Source organism: Dromiciops gliroides, chromosome 1 (assembly GCF_019393635.1).
Source record: "Dromiciops gliroides isolate mDroGli1 chromosome 1, mDroGli1.pri, whole genome shotgun sequence".
Lineage (NCBI taxonomy): Eukaryota > Metazoa > Chordata > Mammalia > Microbiotheria > Microbiotheriidae > Dromiciops > Dromiciops gliroides.
The window spans coordinates 486,440,538-486,458,424 of record NC_057861.1 but is presented as its reverse complement, the minus strand read 5'-3'; the positions used below and the strand labels follow the sequence as shown (position 1 = coordinate 486,458,424).

Below are 17,887 nucleotides of genomic sequence, written 5' to 3'. Positions count from 1 at the left end.
AAACATGGATTTTGATTTTTAAGTGACTGGTTTGGGCATGTGAAAGTGAGATAGAGTCACTTCTAGTCATCTGAGCAAAGAATCCTTTGGTTCAGTGAGATAAAATCAGTTATTTTCATCCCTGAATGCTAATGGACATCTCACCCCTCTTGTCTGCTCTCAGAGACACATTAGCCCTGATTCAAAAATAAAGAATAGGGGCAGCTAGGTGGCCCTGGATTCAGGAGGACCTGAGTTCAAATCTGGACTCAGACACTTGACACTAGCTGTGTGACCCTGGGCAAGACACTTAACCCTTATTGCCCCACCAAAGAAAAGAATACTATGGGGAATTGTTAACATATCCCGTCCTGGAAAGAATCATCTTAAGAAAGCATAACAGGGCATATCAGAACTCACATTACTATGATGTTAATGAGACATGGTGAGCTCACAGCTTCCTAAATACATATAGCAGGTTTGAAACTGGAGCTACATAAATGCCTTCAACTGTGAGATGAGGAGATGACACTAGGGGCCTCCCCTGGCAGGGTTACTGCTATGTGATAGGCCAGACACTTTCCAGGATCTTAGTTACCTTAAGGGTACAAATGGTCAGGGTGATTTGTCCCTTTACTAGTTTAGTGAATCGGAGAACTCTGAGTAATTGAAAAACACCTAAGCAAACACTCTAGCCATCGTGCTAAGATAAAGGGGAAAAAAGCAATGAAATAATATACGGCTAGTGTTTTACGTATAGTGCTCTAATATTGGCAGAGGGCTTCACATAAACTATCCCATTTGTATTTTGCAACAACACAGGATTATTATCCTCATCAGAAAGGTTAAGTGATTCGCCCGGGGTTACACAGCTGGTGTCTGAGGCTTCCCTAAACACCAACTCTAACATTTATATGGCATGCAATTCCAGTGATTCAAAGACAGGAGTCAGTTTAGAGGTTCAGATTTAGAGCTGAAAGGGACCTTAAAGTTCTTCTAAATCTGATTCCCTCATTTTACAGATGAGGGAACTCAGGCCCAGGAAGACACAATGATTTTCCTAAGGTCACAGAAGTGGAAAACAGGTGGCTGAGGTGGAACTCAAGCAGGTCCTCTCCAATCCAGCGCTCTTTCCATGCTGTTAATGTGTGAGTGAAGGTTGCAATGTTTTCCGTTCTTTAAGTACTCCAATCAAAATGCAAACTTCTATTTGCCTCCAAAATATCATCACAATTCATTTTCCTTTTTGGTTAATATTCGTGTGTCAACCACATTTCTTCCCCAAAATGTAGTTTAGAGAAATGAAAGAAAACATTTCCTTTCACAATTTCAGCACACTACACAAATACTTTCCTCAAAAAGCCAAGGTCCTTAACAAGGAGCCATTCTGGGAATGAACCAAGCCTAAAGGGCAGTGGCAAAGGCCTACAATACAACTTGCAATCAACGATTATTTTCAATAAGAATAAAATTGGGGTGGGGGAAGCAGCCACTCTAATATGGAAATATTCTGTCTTCTGGGGATAGATGAATGCTAATGTGCTAGCTTGGTGCCAAGAGCCCCTGAACAATATACTTAATTAGATACCGAAAGCCATTTAGCTTAACCCAGCCACATTAAGCCCTCTAACACTTTTTTTCCTGGATGTAACCATCATGGTAATATTGTGATGGTAATGTTGTATTTAAAAATCAGCACCCACGTGAAATTCTTTGACCAAGAAGCATAACATTTAAATTTGAAGGCCCCTGCAGATTAATGTGGCAGCTAGGATGACATAAAACATCTGGCTTGGAGATCCCGATTCATTAGAAAAAAGAAAGAAAAAGAATTTCAGTGACTCTAGAATGAGGAAAACATGTGACAAATAACCTTAGCTGCTGAAATGAGGCATTCGGTCAGTCAGCAATAGTTGGTGAAACACACTGGAGTCCTAGTCTGGAGGATCCTACTCTAATCACTGGGCAAGGCAGAGGGAAGGAAAGAGGCAACATCTCTCCCTTCAAGGAAGAGTTGAGCAGCCTAATGTGGGAGACAGAACAGTACAATGGAGAAAGCAATTAATTCTGTGGGCCAGGAAACCTGGCTACTTGGCTAAGTCCCTCAATGGGCCCTAGGCCTCCTCACCTGAAAATGAGTGGCAGAGGGGGTTGAATTTTTAAGCATCCCCCACCACTATAATCAGAGGACAAATAACTAATTTTGGATAACAGTACAAACATACACTTTTTTTTTTTTTTGGTGAGGCAATTGGGGTTAAGTGACTTGCCCAGGGTCACACAGCTAGTAAGTGTGTAAAGTGTCTGAGGCCAGCTTTGAACCCAGGTCCTCCTGAATCCAGGGCTGGTGCTCTATCCACTGTGCCACCTGGCTGCCCCAAACATACACTTTTTTTTTTTTTTTTAGTGAGGCAATTGGGGTTAAGTGACTTGCCCAGGGTCACACAGCTAGTAAGTGTTAAGTGTCTGAAGCCAGATTTGAACTCAGGTACTCCTGACTCCAGGGCCAGTGCTCTACCCACTGCGCCACCTAGCTGCCCCCAAACATACACTTTTGAAATCACAAATTTTAAAGAACCTGCAGTGCTCCCAACATGCCATATAATATAAAGTTAATTTTGTTCCTAAGGTGCCTTATGAACACAGGAGACAGAAAACACATATAAGGATGGGTACCGTTAATATGATAGCTCATATTTTTTAAAAAAGTGATAATTTTATTTCTTCCTATATATATATATATATATATATTTAATTATCGGGGAAAAACACATCTCTGGAAACAAATTCTGAATGATTATAATCTAGGAGCAGCTAGTTGATGTAGCAGATAGAGCATAGGCTCTGGAGTCAAGAGGACCTGAGTTTAAATGCAACCTCTGATACTTAATAGCTGTGTGTGACACCTGGGCATTTAACCCCAATTGCCTCCTTTTAAAAAATGACTATAATGCTTGAGGATATTTTTTCCTTTAAAAATTGTTACTGATCTTTTTTTTTTTTAAATCATCTACAACTCACGATTGCCTGAAAGTTCTCTTTTTCATTGAAGTCCCATTTTTTCCCCTGAAAGATTATACACAGTTTTGCTGGGTATGTGATTCTTGGCTGTAGTCCTAGTTCCTTTGCCCTCTGGAATACATATTCCATGCCCTCCAGTCTTTTAATGTAGATGCTGCTAGATCTTGTTTTATCTTTACTGTAGCTCCACAGTATTTGGATTCTTTTTTCCTAGCTGCTTGCAATATTTTCTCCTTGACCTGGGAGCTCTGGAATTTGGCTATAATATTCCTGGAGGTTTTCCTTTTGGGATCTTTCAGGAGGTGATTGGTGGATTCTTTCAATTTCTATTTTACCTTCTGCTTCTAGAATATCAGGGCAATTTTCCCTGACAATCTCTTAGAGGATGGTGTCACCTACAACTGGGGGGCAGCTAGGTGGCACAGTGGATAAAGCACCAGTCCTGGATTCAGGAGGACTTGAGTTCAAATTCAATCTCAGACACTTTACACTTACTAGCTGTGTGACCCTGGGCAAGTCATTTAACCCTCATTGCCCTGCCCCCCCCAAAACCAAACACAAACCAAAAAACCATCTACAACTCCCAGTAGACAACTATGTTTGTTGACTGACCCAGATTCAGTTTCCTCATCTGTAAAATGGGCATATTAACTGTACCTGCCTCCTAGGGTTGTTGTGAGGATGGGACAACATATGGAAAATGCTTTGCAAACCTTAAAGCACCATAAAATGCTAGTAATTACAAATAAAGAGGGAAAAAAAGTGCAGCAAAATTAACCCCTATTAAAGAAGTCTGACATTATACGAAATGTTTCAGAACATAATCCCCCACTTCTGAAAAGAAAAGGGGGGGGGCAGAGACTTTTCTTTTCTTTGGGGCCAAGCTTGGTTATCAACCTTTGCAGGATTCAGTTTTGATTGTTTAGACACTGCTATTTCCACTTACTTTATCGTAGCCATCACTACTTGCTTTCCTGGTTGTTTACTTAATTTTGTATCAGTTCATATAATTCTTCCCATGGGTCTCTGTATTCATCTTATTAATTTTTAAAAAAAATCTGTGCAGCAACATTTTGTCATATTCATGGACCCAAAGTATCCCCCAGTATATGGGTATTGTTCACATTTTCAAAAAAAAAAGGACCTATATTTGAATTAATCTTAACTTTTTGGGACCTAAATTTTCTCACCTATAAAATTAGAAATTTGAACTAGATGACCTTTAAGGTACCTTCCAGTTTTAAATCTCAAATGCTGTGATTTATTTCCTTTGAGTCTCAATTTCCTCATTAATAAAATGAGAAGAAATGACTGCTAAGGTTTCCTTCAGTTACAAAATTGCAGGATTTGCTAATCCTCCAAAGACCCCTTGGAACACTGACTAAATAAAAGAAATGAGATAATCCCTTAAAATGAGGATATCTGGTCACTCTCCCAGGGGATGCTTCCACATCTTATTTACTAAGAAGTCAGGAGCTTGTTGAAGCTTAAGTCTCAAGTGGAGACTAGGCCCTAGAGACAGCATAACATGGTTTCTGGTTTACTTGAAAAGTACGTATCAGGCAAAACTGCAAAATTGTATAGCAAAGAACCTGGTGATCTCAGGAAACTTAACTCATAAAAGTCAATTTGATAGCTCATAGAGGCACCTGCTGCCACAGTGGATAGAGCATTGGTCCTAGAATCAGGAAGACTTGAGTTTAAATTTGGCCTGAGATAGTAGCTGCAAGACCCTGGGCAGGTCATTTAACTTTTTTGCTTGCCTCAGTTTCCTCAACTGTAAAAGGGGGGAAATAAGATCTGCCTTCCAGATAAATGAGATCATGTTTGTAAAGTAATTACTAGTGTGGTGCCTGGTACAGAGAAGGCATTACATAAATGCTTATTTCCTATCCTTCCCCAGTCACTGAGCTAATACATTTTGGAGGCAAGGGCACAAACCTTGGTTTCATTTGATTCCAGATCCAGTACCTTTTCCACTAGAGCATATTAAGAATGAATATGGGGAAAAAAAAAAAAGAATGAATACGGGGGGGGGGGGGCCCACGGCAGCTAGGTGGCACAGTGGATAAAGCACTGGCCCTGGATTCAGGAGGACCTCAGTTCAAATCCAACCTCAGACACGACATGTACTAGCTGTGTGACCCTGGGCAAGTCACTTAACCCCCACTGACCCGTAAAAAACCCCACCACAACCAAAAAAAAAAGAAAAGAATGAATACAAGGGCAGCTAGGTGGTGCAGTGGATAGAGCACTGGCCCTGGAGTCAGGAGGACCTGAATTCAGATCTGGCCTCAGACACTTAACACTTACTAGCTGTGTGACCCTGGGCAAGTTACTTAACTCCAATTGCCTCACAAAAAAAAAAAAAAAGAATGAATACATTCTTCATGTAGAGTTAAACAGAATCCTACATTCTACTTAATGTAGAATTTTGTCTATGGGATCCTACATTGTAGAGTTGGAAGGGAAGTTAGAGGCCCATGTTGTTTAACCCCTTCAATTTACAGATGAGAAAGCTTGAGGGTGGTTAAATAACTTGCCCAAAGTCACCCAGTTATGAGTAAGCAACAGGGGTGGGATTTGAACCCAGGTCCTCTCATTCCAAAGCCAGTGCTTCTCCCACTGTGCTAGACTAGGGGAGAAGATGTGTGGAGCATAAGGGTTAAAGGATGGGAGATGGAAGGTTGTACATCATGACTTTCTCCGTGGGAGGTTTGATATATCCTGGGTCGACAGAAGACATTAAATAGGAATTTCTTAGGAGTTTTGAGGAAGCTGCAGACAGTACACAAAGGCCAGAGGATGCTAGAGGAAAAGCTCAGAAACGTATAAAATATATGTATAATATTATATAACATCAATCCAAATTTTACAATAAGGTACTGTAAACACCCCACAAAAGAAAAAGAAAAAAAATTTAGATTTCTCTGGTATGAAGGGAGGGCTAAACAGTTGTACACAGATTTTCCAGATCAAGGGGACGCTGAGCCCCTAACCCCAGAGATGTGGAAAGGATAACTGTCTGAAGAGACCAGAAAGCTGACCAATTTGATTGGATTGTAAGGTGCATAGCTGGCCTGTAAAATACAGCAGCCAGGATGCACAGGATTTTAAAAGTGAAAAAGTGTTTTCGGGCTCTCCTAGAGGAAAAAGGGAATCACTGGAGTTTCTTGAGGTGGAGAGTGACATGATCAGACCTGTGCTTTAGGAGTATTAGTTTGGTAGTTATGTATGAACATTAATTCAAAGCAAATTTGCTCAGAGTAACTTTATGGTGCGTGCTCATATCTACCACATGTCTCTGTGGGCAGCACTATTGGAGGGAACATGGGGTACACTAAGGAAGCTTAAGACATTGTCTCTGTTCTGGAGGAGCTGGCTTTTAAGTGACAAAGGATGTGGTGTATGTAAAAGGGATAAAAGGGGCAGCTAGGTGGTGCAGTAGATTGAGCACTGGCCCTGGAATCAGGAGGACCTGAGTTCAAATCCGGCCTCAGACACTTTACACTTACTAGCTGTGTGACGACCCTGGGCAAGTCACTTAACCCTTATTGCCTCACCAAAGAGAGAGAGAGAGAGAGAGAGAGAAAGGCCCTAAAGCAGATGATGTTGGGGAACAGTAAGAGGCTAGAAGACAGAGAAGATTGAAAAACAGAATTGGGGTCAGACTTAGCCTCTCCTTTTCTTTTTTTGTATGCCAATGGTTAGCACAGTGCTTCATATATAGTAAGTTGACTGATTGCTTCTAATAATGGTATCTCCCATCATTTGACCAGAAGAAGGACAAGGAAGAGAAACTCAGATTAGTTAATTTTGATCTCTTGAGGCTAAAAGGTAGGCTGAGGGAGAGGGGCTCCTATCTAATGTCAGGAGTTTAGATTAACTGTAGACTTAAATTTTCAAATTAAACCTATTACCATAACGTAGATGAGAGATAATTTATGTACAATGCTTTGTAATCTTTAAAGGCTATATACTTGTTAGTTATTATTATTATTAGCATAGAAAACTGGGGCATAACTGCACACAGACAGCAGGGTTCATTAATGGAGGAAACTTGATGCCTGCTGTTTTTCTTCTTTATAGTAAAATATCAGTTTTCAAAGCAGTTAAATTGGATAAAATCTAATAATGTCATAGACAATACTTTGATTCCCCACTGAATTAATTTATACATTCATTTGCAACCATAATCATATACCCATATATTTTAGAGAGAACAGGTGGAACTGAATGGCAAGCTTAATTAGGCAAATCATTTTTCCTTAAAATAAAAATGTTCAAACTCCAATCGTAGTAATTCAGCAGTGAAAAAAGAAATCACAGAAGCTCTAAACACATAACAGTTTTCTTTCCTTCTAATTAAATTTCACTTTAGTCTGCAGTTTAAAATGGCAATATTTTTAATTTAGTGATTTTTCTGCAGAAGATAAAGATGTAAAAGAATTGTATTTAGGGAAAAACACACCACCCTCACAAGCCATTAAAATGGTGGAAATGAATTAATTTAACATGTAGGTGATTAAAAATTTAATCTGTATCCAAAAAGATGTTAAGTTAAACCCAAATCATGGCAGCACACTAGGATAACAATGCCTTTTGTGGCTCAGACAACTCTCACCAGCAAATAGGGGCTACAGTTCAGTGGAGAACATTATTGATTCTTTCCAAGTGTTGGGCATTTTTCTATGATACTGCAAACCACCCTAATTCAGGCCCTTATCACCTGATCACCCAAAGGATCTTGGGACTTTTCCATCTGACTTACAGCTGAAACCTTCTGTATGCATTGACTTCCTCATTAGAATGTGTGCTCCTTGAGGATGGGGACCTATTACTATTCCTGGTGCTTAGCACAGAGCTTTGTGTATAGTTAAGTGCTTAATAAAGGCTCCATTCATCCATCAATCCCTACACTACTGCAAAAAGACTTCTGGTTGATATTCCTACCTTGAGTCTTTCCCAATCCAGTCCATTCTCCAATAAACTGCAGTGGTTGTCTATCAGCTCCAGGATAAATTATAAAACCCTCTATTTGGAGTTTAAAACCCTTTATAACCTTGCTCCTTCCTCCCCTTCCAGTATTCTATCTTCCTTCCTTCCTACTCTACAACCCAGTGACTAGAGCCTCCTTATTGTTCCTTGAATAAGACATTCCATTTCCTGATTGGGCATTTTCACGGGGTAATTCACTATGCCTGAAATTTTCTCCCTCTTTATTCCTTTCTGAGTTCCTTGACTTTAAGTTTCAGCTAAAATCCTGATCCTCCTGCTTCCCTCTGAGATCCCATCTCTAGCTCAGGTTGGGAGACCTATACCAAAATATGGTGGTCCTCTCTTTTACTCTGATTGTTTGCAAAGATGGGCCAAGGTGGACTCCTGCCATGCAACACCTTCTCCTAATCCAAGGCAGTGAGGGAGGTTCGGAGAATGATTGACAAAGCAGTTTCTTTAGAGTTTTGCTATACAACAGCTTATTTACAGTTATTCGTTTTGCTTATAATTCATGTGGCCCCTAAAAACTTCATTGTCTAAATCTTATGTCTAAGTTGACTAAGAGGAATAGAGTTCTCAAATCTGTGTTGGAGACTGTAACAAGTTGAGATGTCTATAATACTCATACTTTGGAGTGATTTTCCATTTTCTTGTTTGCATACTTCTGAATTGACTGTCAATGCATCTACTGTTGGCCAAGAAGTTAGGGAAATAGGACAACTAGGTGGTGCGGTGGATAGAGCACTGGCCCTGGATTCAGGAAGACCTGAGCTCAAATCCAGCCCTAGACACTTGACACTTCCTAGCTGTGTGACCCTGGGCAAGACATTTAACCCTCATTGCCCTACCAAAAAAAAAAAAAAGTTAGGGAAATGGAAGGAGGACGAGTCTAAGAAGCTATCAGTTCTCTAACTTTTTGTTCTCAGGACCCCTTTACCTGCTTAAAAAGCAAGGACCCCAAAGAGTCTGTATTCATATGGGTAGTATCTTCAATATTTACCATTTTATAATAAGCCCATCACATGTTAACTTAAACAACATATTTTTATGAGAAACATTTCCAAAACAAACAAAAAAAATCAGAAAGAAGAGTGACATTGTTTGATATATTTTTTGCAGAATTCTTTAATGTTTGGCTTAATAGAAGACAGCTGGATTCTCATCTGCTTCTGCATTTAATTTGTTGTTAGGATGTTCTGGCTGAAGTGTATGAAGGAAATCTGGCTTCAAACAGATTAATAATAATAGCTAACATTTATATAGAAATTATAATGTGTCAGGCAGTGTGTGAAGTGCTGTACAATTATTATCTCATTTGATCCTCACAACAACCCTGGGAGGGAGGTAGAAACTAAGGCAAATGGAGGTAAAGTGACTTGCCCAGGGTCACACAGCTAGGAAGTGTCTATGGGTGGATTTGGACTTATGTCTTCCTAATTCTAGGCTCAGTACTCTATCCACTGTGCCAACTCCCTGCCCCTGTGTAGTTGGAAAAGGGAACAGCATTTTAACAGGCAAATAATGCCTCAGTATTATTATAAAAATAGTTTTGGCTTGATGGATTTCTTGAAAGGGTCTTGGGGATGTCTAGGGATCCACATGCTGAAAATTTCTCATCCAAGAGCTCTTAGGATGAGTCAGCAGTGGCCTTTAGGAGAGGCAGTGCATGCACACAAAATGCCTGTTGAGAAAGCCAGCTGGAGGCAGCTAGGTGGTGCAGTGGATAAAGCACCAGCCCTGGATTCAGGATGACCTGAGTTCAAATCCGGACTCAGACATTTGACACTTGCTAACTGTGTGACCTTGGGCAAGTCACTTAACCCCCTTTGCCAGAGAGAGAGAGAGAGAGAGAGAGAGAGAGGAAGCCAGTTGGCTGGTGACAAAGGAGGTAGTGTCACATTGTGATCACATTATGCAATACGTGCCATAGCTACTTAATAAAGTGCTTCACTGACTACCCGCTTTACTGTAAGTTACATATCAGACAATCAGGAAAATCAGTGAGAGATGGGTAGCTATAGCTACTGCAATACTAGGGAAACCGACCAAGTAGGCACCTAGCTCATACCAATTGTCACTTAATTTATGTTAAGGCAAAGAGCATGATGAAAGCTCAAAGCTTCAGGTAGTGAGTGATACATACTAGAGGGATATAACTGTCAGTCCCAGAGAGGTAGCCTGTGACTTTCAAATCTTGCCAATGACACACAAATCCCTTTCTTTGGCTGTGTCCTCTGCATATGACAGGTGATACAGGCTCATCAGACAGCCTTCTTCTGGGTGGAGAAGGGTGTAAGAAGGCTCCTGTAAATTCCTATGTATGAGGAACTACTTAAGTGGAAACACAATATATTAGCCTGTTCACAAAGTGGGTCAGGAGATTGAATGCTGTCCCCCCCCCTCCCCCCAACAATGAGAAAAACCCACTTTCAGAATAGAGTAGATACAAACTGATTACTTTGGAATTTATATTTTGTTTTGTTTTTAATTTTTGAAATTTATAATTTGGCAACACTTAGCACACCCAGCGTGGTAGATCTGAACATCTCATTGGGAATATCAACTCAGAAGAAGACAATATGAAAGTACCTATAAGCAAAGGCTCAAAGAAAAATGCTAATTGGACAAAAGCCCAACAAGAATTCTTGAAAGCTTGGAGGAGTTGTGGGAAAATTGGAACACCAATGCATTGTTTGGTGGAGTTGTGAACTGATCCAACCATTCTGGAGAGTAATTTTGAATTATGCCCCCAAGTTTGTAAAATTGTGCATACCCTCTGACCCAGCAATACCACTATTATTAGGTCTATATCCCAAAGAGATCATAAAAAAAGAAAAGGACCCACATGTACAAAAATACTTGTAGCTGGTCTTTTTGTGGTAGCAAAGAATTGGAACTTGAAGGGATGCTCGTTAATTGAAGAATAGCTGAACAAGTTGTGATATATGAATGTAATGAAATACTATTGTGTTATAAGAAATGATGAACTAGCAGATTTCAGAAAAACCTGAAAAAGCTTACATGAATTGATGCTGAGTGAAGTGAACAGAACCAAGAGAATACTGTACACAGCAAGAGCAACATTGTATAATAATCATGTATGATAGACTTAACTCTTCTAAGCAATACAATGATCCAAAACAATTCCAAAAGACTTATGATAGAAAATGCTCTCCACATCCAGAAAAAAAAGCCATGGAATTTGTTTGTTTTTTAATTTTTTTTTTTGGTGAGGCAATTGGCATTAAGTGACTTGCCCAGGGTCACACAGCTAGTAAGTGTCAAGTGTCTGAGGCCGGATTTGAACTCAGGTTCTCCTAAATCCAGGGCCGGTATTCTATCCACTGCACCACCTAGCTGCCCCAAAACCCATGGAATCTGAATGAAGTTGAAGCCAACTATTTTCACTTTTGTTTTTGTTGTTGGTTTTTTGTTTGTTTCTTCTTGTGGTTTCCCCCTTTTGTTCTGATTCTTCTCTCACTCACAATATGACTAATGTGGAAATATGCTTACCATGATTGTAATATATAACCTATATCAGATTGCTTGCTGGCTTTAGGAAGGGAGAGAGGAGGGTGGGAGAAAAATTTGGAACTCAAACCTTACAAAAATGAAAGTTAAAAATTATCTTTACATGTAATTGGAAATAAAATAAAAAACTATTTAAAAAATTCCTGAAAGAGTTAGAGAGGTCAGAGTAGTAGAGGAAAAATTTGAAAAAGAAATGAGAGTGATGCAAGAACATTATGAAAGAGTTAAAAGCTTGGCAAAAGAGGCACAAAAAATACTGAAGAAAATAACACCTTAAAAAACAGAATTGGCCTAATGAAAAAAGATACAAAATTTTACTGAAAAGAATAATTTCTTAAAAATTAGAATTGGCCAAGTGAAAGTTAATGACTCCTTGAGACATCAATAATCAACCAAACAAAATCAAAAGAATGAAAAAAAAAGAAAAAAAGAGTGAAGTATCTTATTGGAAAAACAAGTAACCTGTAAGTTAGATCAAGGTGAGATAATTTAAGAATTATTGGACTACCTGAAAGTCATGATAAAAAAAGAGTATAAACATCATATTTCAATAATTTATAAATTAAGACTGCCCCAATATTTTAGATGCAGAGGGTTAAATAGAAATTGAAAGAATCCACTGATAACCTCCTAAAAGAAATCCCAAAATGAAAACTCCCACATATATTATAGTCAAATTCTAGAGCTAGTTACTATTCTAGTAACCAAAAAGAAACAGATCAAATATTGTAGAGCCACAGTCAGCATCACACAAGACTTGACAGCTTCCATGTTAAAAGAATGGAGGGCTCCAAATATGACATTCCCAAAGGCAAAAAAGCCAGGATCACAATGCAGAATCACGTACCCAGCAAACCCCAGTATAATCCTTCAGGGGAAAAAATGAATATTTAATGAAATAGAGAACTTTCAAGCATCCCTGATAAAAAGACAATAGAAAATCTGACATTCAAACAGAAGACTCAAGAGAAGCATAAAAAGGTAAGGGACTCAATAAAACTGTTTACATGACTATATGGGAAGATGAACCATTTAACTCTTAAGAACTTTATCATTATTAAGGCAGTTAGAAGGAGTCTACATAGACAGAAGGTACAGGCATGAGTTGATTATGTTGGAATAATCTACAAAAAGATGAAGAGAAAAGAAAGAGGGATGCACTGGGAGAAGGGGAAAGGTATAATAGGGAAAATTTTCTCACATAAAAGAGGTGCGGGGCAGCTAGGTGGCACAGTAGATAGGGCACCAGCCCTAGATTCAGGTGGACCTGAGTTCAAATCCGGCCTCAGACACTTGACACTTACTAGCTATGTGACCCTGGGCAAGTCACTTAACCCCAATTGCCTCATCCAAAAAAAAAAAAAAAAGAGGTGCACACTGAAGAACTTTTATAGTAGGACAGAAAATGTGGGGTGGGTGTGGGCAATTCTTGAACCTCCCTCTCTCTGTATTTGGATAAAAGAGGGAAGAACAATCCCCTACACACACACACACACACACACACACACACACACACACACACACACACACACTCTGGAAGAGAAATCTATCTTATCCAATAGGGAAATAGGAGGGGAATGGGATAAGAGCTCTGTGTGTGGGGGTGTTGTGTGACAAAAGGGAAGACAGATTATGGGTGGCAATGGTCAGAAGTAAAACAGACTTTTGAGGAAGAACAGGATAAAAAGAGAAGGATAAACAGAAGAAAATAAGATGGAGGGTAAGGCACAGTTGGTAATCATAACTGTGAATGTGAATGGGATAAGTTCACCTATAAAATGGAAGTGGATAGCATCACACAGCTAGTAAGTGTCAAGGGTCTGAGGCTGGATTTGAACTCAGGTCCTCCTGAGTCCAGGGCTGGTACTCTATCCACTAGCTGCCCCCAACAATCTGTTTTTAACAAAAGACATATTTCAGAGACATCCTTGTAAAAGACACACACACACACACACACACACACACACACACACACACAGAATTAAGAGGCTAGAGCAGAATCTTTTATGCTTCAGTTGAAGTAAAAAAAAAAACAAAGGCAGGGACAGCAATCATAATCTCAGACAAAGCAAAAGCAAAAGCAAAAATAGACTAAATTATGAAAGAGAATCAGATAAATTTCATTTGACTAAAAGGTACCATAGAAAATGAAGTAATTAAAATTTTTTTACAGCAAGTTTCTCTAATAAAGGCCTTATCTCTCAAGTATGTAGAGGGAACTGAGTCAAATTTATAAAAATAAGAGCCATTCCCAACTGGTAAATAGTGAAATGATATGAACAGGCAGTTTTTAGAAGTAGAGATCAAAACCATTTATAGTTATATAAAAATTCTCTAAATTACTATCGATTAGAAAAATGCAAATAAAAAATGCTGAGGTACCACCTCACACCTATCAGATATGATAAATGCTGGAGATGAGGGAAATAGGTACACTAATAAATTGTTGGTGGAGTTGTGAACTGGTCCAACTATTCTGGAGAACAAGTTGGAGAACAACTGTGTCCAAAGGGGTATAAAACTGCATTTGACACAGCAACGTCATTACTAAGTGCTTGCAAAAAGATTAAGGGAAAAGGACCCATATGTACAAAGAAAGGAAAAAGGACCTATATGTACAAAAATATTTATAACAGGTTTTTTGGGGGTTTTTTTGGTGGCAAAGAATTGGATATAGAGGGGATGCTCATCAATTAGGGAATGGCTGAACAAGTTGTGGCACAAGACTAGGATAGAGTACTATTGTGCTATAAGAAATGATGAGGTGGTGGTTTCAGAAAAAACAACATTGTAAGACCTATATGAACTGAAACAAAGTGAAGTGAGAAGAACCGGGGCAGTATTGTGTACAATAACAGCAATGTTGTAATGATCAAATGTCAAAGACTCATTTACTCTGATCAATACAATTCCAAAGATTCATGATGAAAAAATACTATCCACCTCCAGAGAGAACGGATGAACTCTGAGTGCAAATTGAAATATCATTTTCTCACTTTATTTTTTTTTTGAGATGGCTAATATGGAAATTTTTCACATGATTTCTTCTGTATGATTGCTATCATTTTGCTTGCCTTCTGAGTTGGTGGAAGGGCGAGAGAATTTGGAACTACAAATTTTAAAAGAATGTAAAAAAACCAATGAATTTATATGCATGCATACATCCATACATATGAAAATACTATCACACGCTCCTAAAATAATATTAAGGAATCATATAAATGATGAAATACTTTCAAAATAATAATCAAATGGATAAAAATATAAAATGTAAGAAACTGTAATTACTAGTAAAAGTGCAGTTAAACAGAGAACTATATGGGGAAGAAATATGGATGCTCCCCATATAACCTTTATAAATATTGTAAGTGGAGTCTCATGGTGCATAAAAAGTTTTTTTAAAACTTCTACTAATCATACGTCTTCTTACTACATTTACACATTAAAATTAAGTTAGGCAGGGGTTCAGGTAAAGAATAAGTCAACACCTTCAAAGGAAAAAACTGTTTTCTTTAACTCAAGGAATGTGAGTGAGATTTTCCCCAACCCTTAGATATCAGTGATTTAATTGTGAGAGTAATCAGTATAACAAACTACAAATGGTGATTTACTCGTGTGTGTTCTCTAGTCTCTTGGGTTAAGATATTATGTAACTTGCTCTCAATGTACTCTGAGTATTCTTTAGCTGCTTAAGTGAATGATGCAGTAAGTAGGAAAGAAATTGTGTAATATGTTCCTATTGTGAATTTTTTTCTTGACTGTCACCTTTCCATTGTAGAATCAGGATACTAAAATAGTATCTCCTAAACTGAATTAACCAATCAGCATTCTATATGTTATGCAGCAGACTTCTGCAAGAAGCTCTGAGAAGAACCCCAAATTGGCTGACTGCCAGGTACTTGTTTGACCCTGTTGCCATCACTAAAGACCATGTCCATGACTTGGGCATGGTGACCATGTTAAATATTTCATTTCTGTACCATTTGCATTATGCTATGGGGAAACAATGGGAGGAGTTGGTCTAAAATTAGTAGGGTATAAATACTTTATAGCCCTGCCAAGAGTATAAAAGAAGCTGAGTGACACTTCTTGGGGTATTTCAGGTCCTACTCCTGACTGACCAGCTTTATTGTGAGATAGGATCCCTCTCTCAATAAACTTCTCTTTCTACAGCTTGGAGACTTCGCTGTTTCTTGTTCTTCATTGGACTTAGAAATTTTTGCAACAGGAAGCTCTAGATTATATACTCTCCCTCTGTCTATAATACAGAGATTGTATGTATGTATGTATGTATGTATGTATGTATGTATGTATGTATGTATGTATACATTTATCTCTCTATGTGTGTGTATGTAATTTAGATGGTATGAGAAAATAATTAATAATGGATTTCTTGGGGGGCCCCCGGGCCCCAGTTCTAGTCAGGTTTCTCTTTGACCCCCACTTTAGAGAGGTCGATTTCTAGGAGGGAGCTCTAATCCTGTGCAGGGCACAGGACAGTAAAAATGGAGGTAGACTCTTTGTGACTAACTCAGTGAACTGAGGGGATTAAACCACATCTATCTGAATGTACCTTTGCCCCTCAGGGGGTCTCTCCCATTAGACCTTGATATCATCATGGTACAGATCATTTTAATGTGGGCCACCCTCTAGTCACTCCAACCAGTGGAATTGAATGATACTAGTCAGTTAGCTTTGATCAGTGCATAGTGAGACGCCTGTATCAAGAGGATAAAAGAACACACGCTTGGTCTGGACCTGCTGTTGGATGATGAGTGCTCCCCTCTTAGGACAGGGTAGGCTGTTAGGACATGTATTCTCTCTCTTAGAAATATGGCTCTGGGGTTTTTTTCAGCTTGTGTTCAATATTCTTCCAATATTTAATACACTTTAATAATAAATACTTACTGCTTAAACTGGTACAATAGCCATTATTATAGAAATAGCAATTACTATATAAGTAGCAATATTTTAGAAAACCCAGCATAGCCCCCCAATAATTTAGCAACACACAATTTGGTTGCCATAAAAAAACAGTTGGTGACCAAATAATTTATATAACACTGTGTCAAGATAATGGAATGTGGTAGATGATGAGATTTAGGATCTCCTAAATTTAGGATACTCAGGGGCCCACCTGGTTGATCTAAACTGATTGAATTGGGAATAAGGCAACTGACTGCAGACTGGCTTACTAGATCATAAGCACATCTGGCTGGTACTTAAGAGAATATTTAAGAAGGTATTGTTCTCAGAAGCTTAAAAACTTTGACCACCTTTGGGTCCAGTGAACCAATGAATTTGAATGACGCTAGCCAATCAGCTTGAAGTACCTCCCATTTCTGGGAGGGGAACATGAAGGAGGAAGTGGACACTGGGAGAGAGTTCTTTATCTTTTGGTGGGAGAGATCAGTGTGGTGACAGGGAACTTCAGAAGTGAGAGGTTCACGAAGGTTAGGATTGCCAGGTTATAGGAAATCTGTTCTCAATCTTTCTCTTTCTTTTACTCTTTCAATTAAACCCTTAAAAAACCTAAACTCATTGATCAGTGATTTTAGTCAGTTTCCCCCCAAAACTGGGGGGACAGATTAGAACCCACATTTAGAATTTTAAATCACACAACACAATTGAGAAATGCCTTATATTCCCATTCTAAAAAACAGGAGAATCTAATATTTCTATTGATATTTCAGCATGCGGACACTGAAAAACTAACAGCACACCATGATTTGGTAATAAGAATATAGAATTAAAAGACAGGAGTCTTGAGTTCAAATTCCATATATCTTCAATCTTCTTTCTACCTCAGTTTCTTCATCAGGAAAATAGGTATAATTTTTAAATGCTTTAAAGAATTTGGTCTAATACAACAACATAGGAAAAACCAAATGGATTCAGAATGACTATTACCTAGACCAGTGGTTCCCACTAAGTGGTCCTTAAACCCCTTGGGAGATTGTGGTCAAATATATATGTTCAAATGAGTTCACACTAAAAAAATTTTAATGCCTCAAATAGCAAATAATTGCAAAATATTGTGGGCAATATATTAAATTACCCTGAGGTTTCACAACACATTTTTGTTGTTGTTGTTGAAAGGGAGGAAATAAATGGGGAGAAACAAATAACTACTGGGAACCACTGATGAAGACTATGATATGTAGCTGAATAGGAAATGAATTGATCTATTGGCACAGACTTTGGAGATGAAGAGGGCCCAGAAATGAATAATAATAAGAAAATGAACTGGGATGCTTTTCAGAAAATGTACAACATTTTCAACACCTCAATCTCTAAAGAATCAAGGCTACAGGTGACTTAGAAAGAGCAGATAAAAGTGGGATGTCTGGTTGACATA

The 17,887-nt window shown here is 38.6% G+C and overlaps 1 protein-coding gene across 1 annotated transcript in view; it reads right to left on the bottom strand.

Moving 5' to 3' along the window:
- SHB (SH2 domain containing adaptor protein B) overlaps positions 1-17,887 on the bottom strand; it is a 383,908-nt gene that overhangs the window by 119,619 nt on the left and 246,402 nt on the right. The gene's annotated exons all lie outside the window — the stretch shown is intronic.